Genomic DNA, 5,898 nt, shown 5'->3' with positions numbered 1-5,898 from the left:
ACCCGCACGAAAACGGCCACGCTCGAAATGGTGTCTTTTATGTGCCACCCGCACAAGCCAGTCCAGGGGCACTGGCAACGATCTCGCTCGAAAATCCTACAGGAGCCAGTCAGGCGGTACTGGCAACGGCCACGCTCAAAATGGTGCATCTCATGTGCCACCCGCACAAGAACCAGTCCAGGGGCACTGGCAACGATCTTACTTGGCTTGCCGGGTCTTCTCACGCACAGCCCATTTCCAAAGGTCTCGGTCCGTAGTCATCGCCTCGGTGAGGCCCAATGTACGAAGGTCTTGCCTCACCACCTCAGCCCAGGTCTTCCTGGGATCAGATATACCTAAGAGGTGATTCTTTATTATGATAATCATTGTCTTACATAAAATAGGACAATACAGGACATTACAAAGAAATAATGCAATTATGAGTTCATATTATAATGGGTTTAAAAATCAGATGATGTATATAAGAATTTTAAAATTTTTGTACCTTTTACACATTAATTTTTGTACCTTTTACACATTACACATTAACCATGAAGTCTAGTAGCTACACCTTGCTTTTACCTAGAATGAGATTAAGTAGGGTCATTCACGCCCAACTTCCTTGCATCTTTTCTTGAATATACTTCATGACAGGTGTCTCCTTTCCAGCCCTATCTTGCTCTTCAGATGATATCTGAAGTAATACAGCAAGCCAGGGCCGGAGATGAAGGATCCTGTCACAAGTCATTGCATTCTAGTTCTCCATACACACTCTTTCAACACTGCAACTGTACACAAAAAGCATGCCTCACCTTCCTTTGATAGTCTAGTTGATGGTACAATTTTTATCATAGACTCAGCTGATAGCTGTACTCTTCCTAAATGCAACAACACATGTTCTACATAAATGATCAAACCCGAAAGCTCTGAGCACTGTACAAGAGTGTGCAGGACAGTTTCATCGTCCTGCCTGGACTTTGGGCATGCTAATGGCACTGATATTCCATGCCTGGACAATTTTTCACGAACAGGTAACGTGTTCCTGTAGCACTGCCAGGTCAGGAATTTTTGGTAGCTATCCAAGTACCTCGGCCTGAAAGTTCTTTGGAATAGGTTGGCTAGCTGGTTCTCCTCAAGCCCCAGAGTCCCTCCTAGGACGTCATCACTCTTAAACACTACCAGCCCTTTATAAAATTCCCGCTGCCAGCTTTGCCTGCCTTGTGGATTAGCACAAGTGCCTATCGGCACTCCTTTTGTCATTCAGTCGTATTATGTCTTTTAATAAAATTGAGTTTGAATTCCTCCAAGGAGGCTGGTCATGGAAAGAATTCCTCCACTTGTGAATTCCACACCTGGCCACCATCTAGGTAGAACCAGAGATGCCTTAGCCTCAGTGCATGCCTGCACATCATTAGCCATGACATCCCTAACCCACCCTTAAGCAGTTCTTGACAGTATACCGAGTGCCGAGCCGCAAGAGGATGGACTTGTCCTTGTTAACTTTTGCCTCTGTCACCGTCTTGTATCCTTTGATTACATCCTCTACACAAGGTAGCTGAGCTTCATTGGACATGGTGATGTCATCTGCATATGCAGAAACAGACTTACCACATCCAATTTCATTGGTGATGCCCCCCAAATTCTCCAACTTCTGCAGCAATGGCTCAAGAGTCAGTACATACAGAAGCGGAGACAGAGGGCACCCTTGACAAACCGAGCGCTTGATCTCAAACGGCACCGACAAGTAACCATTTATCTGGACTGCCATAAGTGGCAGTGATCCAACCACAGAAATCTCAGCCTAGCCCAACCACCCAGAGGACCGCCACCAGGTGATCTACCCTATCAAAAGTTTTACTTTGGTCTAAATGGACCAGTGTCCCACCTTTACCAGATAATTTACCAACCTTATCGAAGGTGTAGCGTAAGAGATGAAGATTGTCCTGGATTGACCTGCCTGGGATGGTGCATGTCTGCGCCTTCCCTACAAGTTTCTCCATGACATGCGTCAACCTTTTTGCAAGCACCTTGGTCAAAATATTTAACTCTACATTAAGTGAGTTATGGGCCTAAAATTACTAATATGATTCCCCTTGCTTGGGTGGTTTGTGATCAGCGTTACCACTCCCCGACTCACAGAGCTGGGAATCCTCCCATTCTGCTGCCAGACGCAGGCCAGCAAGTGTCTGAACAAGTCCAGCATACTACGATAAAATTAAAAGGGCAGACCATCCAGCCCTGGCACACGTAGCCAGCACCTTTTCAACCTCTGCAGCTGTAATTGGCCCTTCACAGCATTCTGCCTCCCATGCCGAGAGTTGTGGCCCACCGGCAAGGAAGTCCCTCAGGGACTTCCTATGATCCGACGGGCCGCTCTCCCTGAACAACTGGGTGAAATGCTGGTGAAAAGCCTTTTGCATCTCCTGTCCTTCAAACGCACACCCATGTCCGTCTGTTAAAGACTTTATAGAGGCTTCTCTGCATCTCCAACCCTCCACACGACGTGCCCATCCGGCAACGTTAATACCCTCTCTCCCCACTGCATGTAGCTTATCTCAGACTCTACACCTTTCATGTTTGGCTTTGAGATGATGGAATAAAACCACTCTCGCTGCCATCACTCTGGATGTAGAGCCAGATTCCATGGCCTCATCTAATTCCTTAATTAGGTTCCCTTCTAGTTTAGTCTTCTCTAAACTTAGCTGATTACTAAATTTAACAGACTCAGAACAAATGGCTTGCTTGATGGCACCGCATAATGCCCTCTGCACTAACTCCATGGGCACGGAAGGTTTTACAAGTCAAAATAGACTTGTTCATCTTCCAGTACTCTGGTCCCTGCCTATGACACTTATCTTAGTACACCTTACATGTCACAAACTTGTGATCCATGTAAGGGACACAACAAAAGCGTGGACAACTAAACATATTCCTATCTCTATCTCAAACGAATATCCTATCTAAATAAGATTTGTGTGAACTGTCATTATTAGTCCACGTCCACTGTGGAATGAGCGGTTCATCCAGTCTATATCGGTCTACTAGGTTATAGCTTCCTAGTAGCCTGTTGAGGCCAGGGTCTCCCCTATTAATCAAGTCAACACTATCCACCCGTGCATCGAGAATAGTGTTAAAGTCTCCTAGTAAAACTAGAGTTTTTGATGTCACTAAGAAGTTCTCCAGGTCCCAGAAAAAAACCAGCTTGTCTACACTCCTAAAGAGTCTACACTCTTTAAGAGTGTAGACAGCTACCAACCTGAAGGACCACTACACTCCCACCTCCTCACCGACTAGGAGAATTAAATTTCTCATAGCCATCTATATCTAGTGACCTAAGGTCGTTCAGGAGACAAGTTCGTTTCCATTTCAACCTCAGGCCATGCACATTTATGCAACCTAACTTAATCTCCATGGTAAAAGTTACTTATATTTTAAGTTTGGGGAAGGGCTGCACAAATTTGGCATCCTCCCCATCTTCTTTCTGCAGTGTAGCTGCTGAGCTAACCAAAAACTTTTTGTCCACCATCTCCTGGCTTACGTCTTTAATGTCATCGGGGGTATCTCCCTCTCAATTCTTGAAACAACCCCACATTTATTCTCACAACGGTAATATGAGGTGGTATGTCTTTTGTTGCTTTATATACACGAGCCTTGTGATGTGCTCGAATTATTGTTGTTATCACTGTTTTTTCATTAAAAGAAATTATTTTTCTTTTCTTTTGTGGAGGGGTTTGGCAAGGAGTTTTTAACATGGGGGTGGTGTAGGGCGTTTTTTTCCTGTGTGTCTGCAGTGTGTTTGCTTGTTTTCTGTCTGGGGAGGGGAGTCTAGGGCTTGGGCCTTTTTTCTCTTGTGTGATGTGACTGTGGTAAAATCCATCACCTCTTCTGTCATTGGAGTTGTGTCTTCAGTTTTTTCCTTGGGTTTTTTGTTTCTCTTCTTTTGCCTGCTTTTCTTCTGCTTTTTCTGTTCTTTTTTCTTTCTCTTTTTTTCTTTTCTTGGTGTTCTTTTCTTTTTGAGGAGGGGCTTCACTCTTTTTTTTTTTTTCCTCTCATTGTGAGCCACACTTGTAGCATCAAGGCCTATGTTCCACGACTGCAACTCTGACGCTCAGCCCCTCCCTTATAAAACTCTATCGGGCAGTGTTTCTAGCACTTCGTTTGAAGCCTGTACCAGCATCTCAAGACTCTGTCCTCTCCAATTCACAGCTTCCTTTTTCTTCATTTGCAATATTCCCATCTTTTCCGCCATATTGTAAATTATGGCTGCCACTATCCATATCGCATTGTACCCCGCTGGTATTTCTTCCACTGTTATTTTCATGGTTCTGTGCTTCTATTGTGGCACTCCTTATATGATGTCCTATGTAAGTAATTTGATTTAAAATTGGTGACAATTCTTTACTGACATAATTCTTTTCTCCTTTATATTGTATATCTTATAAACCACTGTTCGTGCCACTAAATTTTGTACCATTTCCTGCAGGGGCAGTAATTTGGTATCATTACCATTTTTCTTAATTATATTACAATACTTAAACAACTGTTCCATAGTAACATTCATTTCAATCATGTTATCGCCCACTGCGGCCGAAAAACTGGATTTTTCCTTGTTTCCGTTGTTGCACGCTTTCAATATTAAATATCTTTTCCATTTCGGGGAAATCTCTCGACAAAAAGTTAAGCTCCATTTGCAAAAATGGCTTCCTTCAACAGGAAATAAACCACAAATTTTTCAAGCAAAAAATAATTTTTGCCAAACTAAATATTTTTACCCTGCAATGGGTGAAAAATAACAGAGTTCATAAAAACAGTCCAACAGTAATCATTTTCCTAACAATAATGATAGCACAATTTTCTGCCCTGTAGGGTGAAAATTACTGTTCACAGAACAATGACAGTTCAATTCCAACAAATGCAACAAACAGTGCAATAACAAATAAACATTAATTTAACAGAAAGAACTCACAAAAGCAGCAGCAGCCAAACAAGATGTAGCTAAGATGGGCAACCCTGAACAAACTGATAAAGCATATAACATTATATATAATTCAGCCAACACATTGACTGATTTGCGATAGTAGATCGCTCGATCAAGAAAAATATTGGAGTAATTGCGCTAAGCAGTGTTTATGTATAATCACAATTTAGGTTAGTTGAAAGCAAATACACTGCAGTTACTGTGGAGAAAAAATGCTCTCTTATGGTAAAAGGTGTGAAAACACCCCGTTCATTCAGTGTCACCCTCTCTCAGGAATCTGAGACATCGATGTTTCAAGTTTATTGACTCTTGTCAATCAGACGTACCTAAGAGTGGCAACCCTGAACGAACTGACAAACATATTTCAACTAACCTAAATTGTGATTATACGTGAACACTGCTTAGTGCAATTACTCCGATATATATATATATATATATATGTGTGTGTGTGTGTGTGTGTTTGTGTATTAGGTGCAAGCTTCCCTGTGTAGTAAGAAGCTTGCTTCCCAACTACTTGTTTCTGGGTTCAGTCCCATCATATGACACCTTGGTCAAGTGTCTTCTATTATTGCCTCAGGCCAACCAAAACCTTGTGAGTGGATTTGGTAGACAGAAACTGAAAGAAACCCATCATATATATATGTATGTATATATCTGTGAGTGTGTGTGTGTGTGTGTCTACCACCGCTAGACAACTGGTGTTGGTGTGTTTACATCACCATAACTTAGCAGTTCAGCAACAGGCCAATGAAATAAGTACCAGATTTTTAAAAAATAAGTCCTGGGGTTAATTTGTTTGACTAAAACTCCTTCAAAGTGTGCCCCAGCATGGCCACTGTCAAATGACTGAAAAAAGTAAAAAGATAAAAAGAAAAAAGACAATATGTATATATATATCTTAATATATAAATCTGAAGTCGTGTGTCTGTGTGAAGCCTTTT

At 42.1% G+C, this 5,898-nt stretch overlaps 1 protein-coding gene across 1 annotated transcript in view; it reads left to right on the top strand.

Annotated features, from left to right (window-relative positions):
* Positions 1 to 5,898, top strand: part of LOC106883328 (colorectal mutant cancer protein) — a 15,707-nt gene that overhangs the window by 1,001 nt on the left and 8,808 nt on the right. The gene's annotated exons all lie outside the window — the stretch shown is intronic.

This window comes from Octopus bimaculoides, chromosome 28, assembly GCF_001194135.2.
Source record: "Octopus bimaculoides isolate UCB-OBI-ISO-001 chromosome 28, ASM119413v2, whole genome shotgun sequence".
Taxonomy (NCBI): domain Eukaryota; kingdom Metazoa; phylum Mollusca; class Cephalopoda; order Octopoda; family Octopodidae; genus Octopus; species Octopus bimaculoides.
This window is presented reverse-complemented; position numbering and strand designations above follow the sequence as displayed.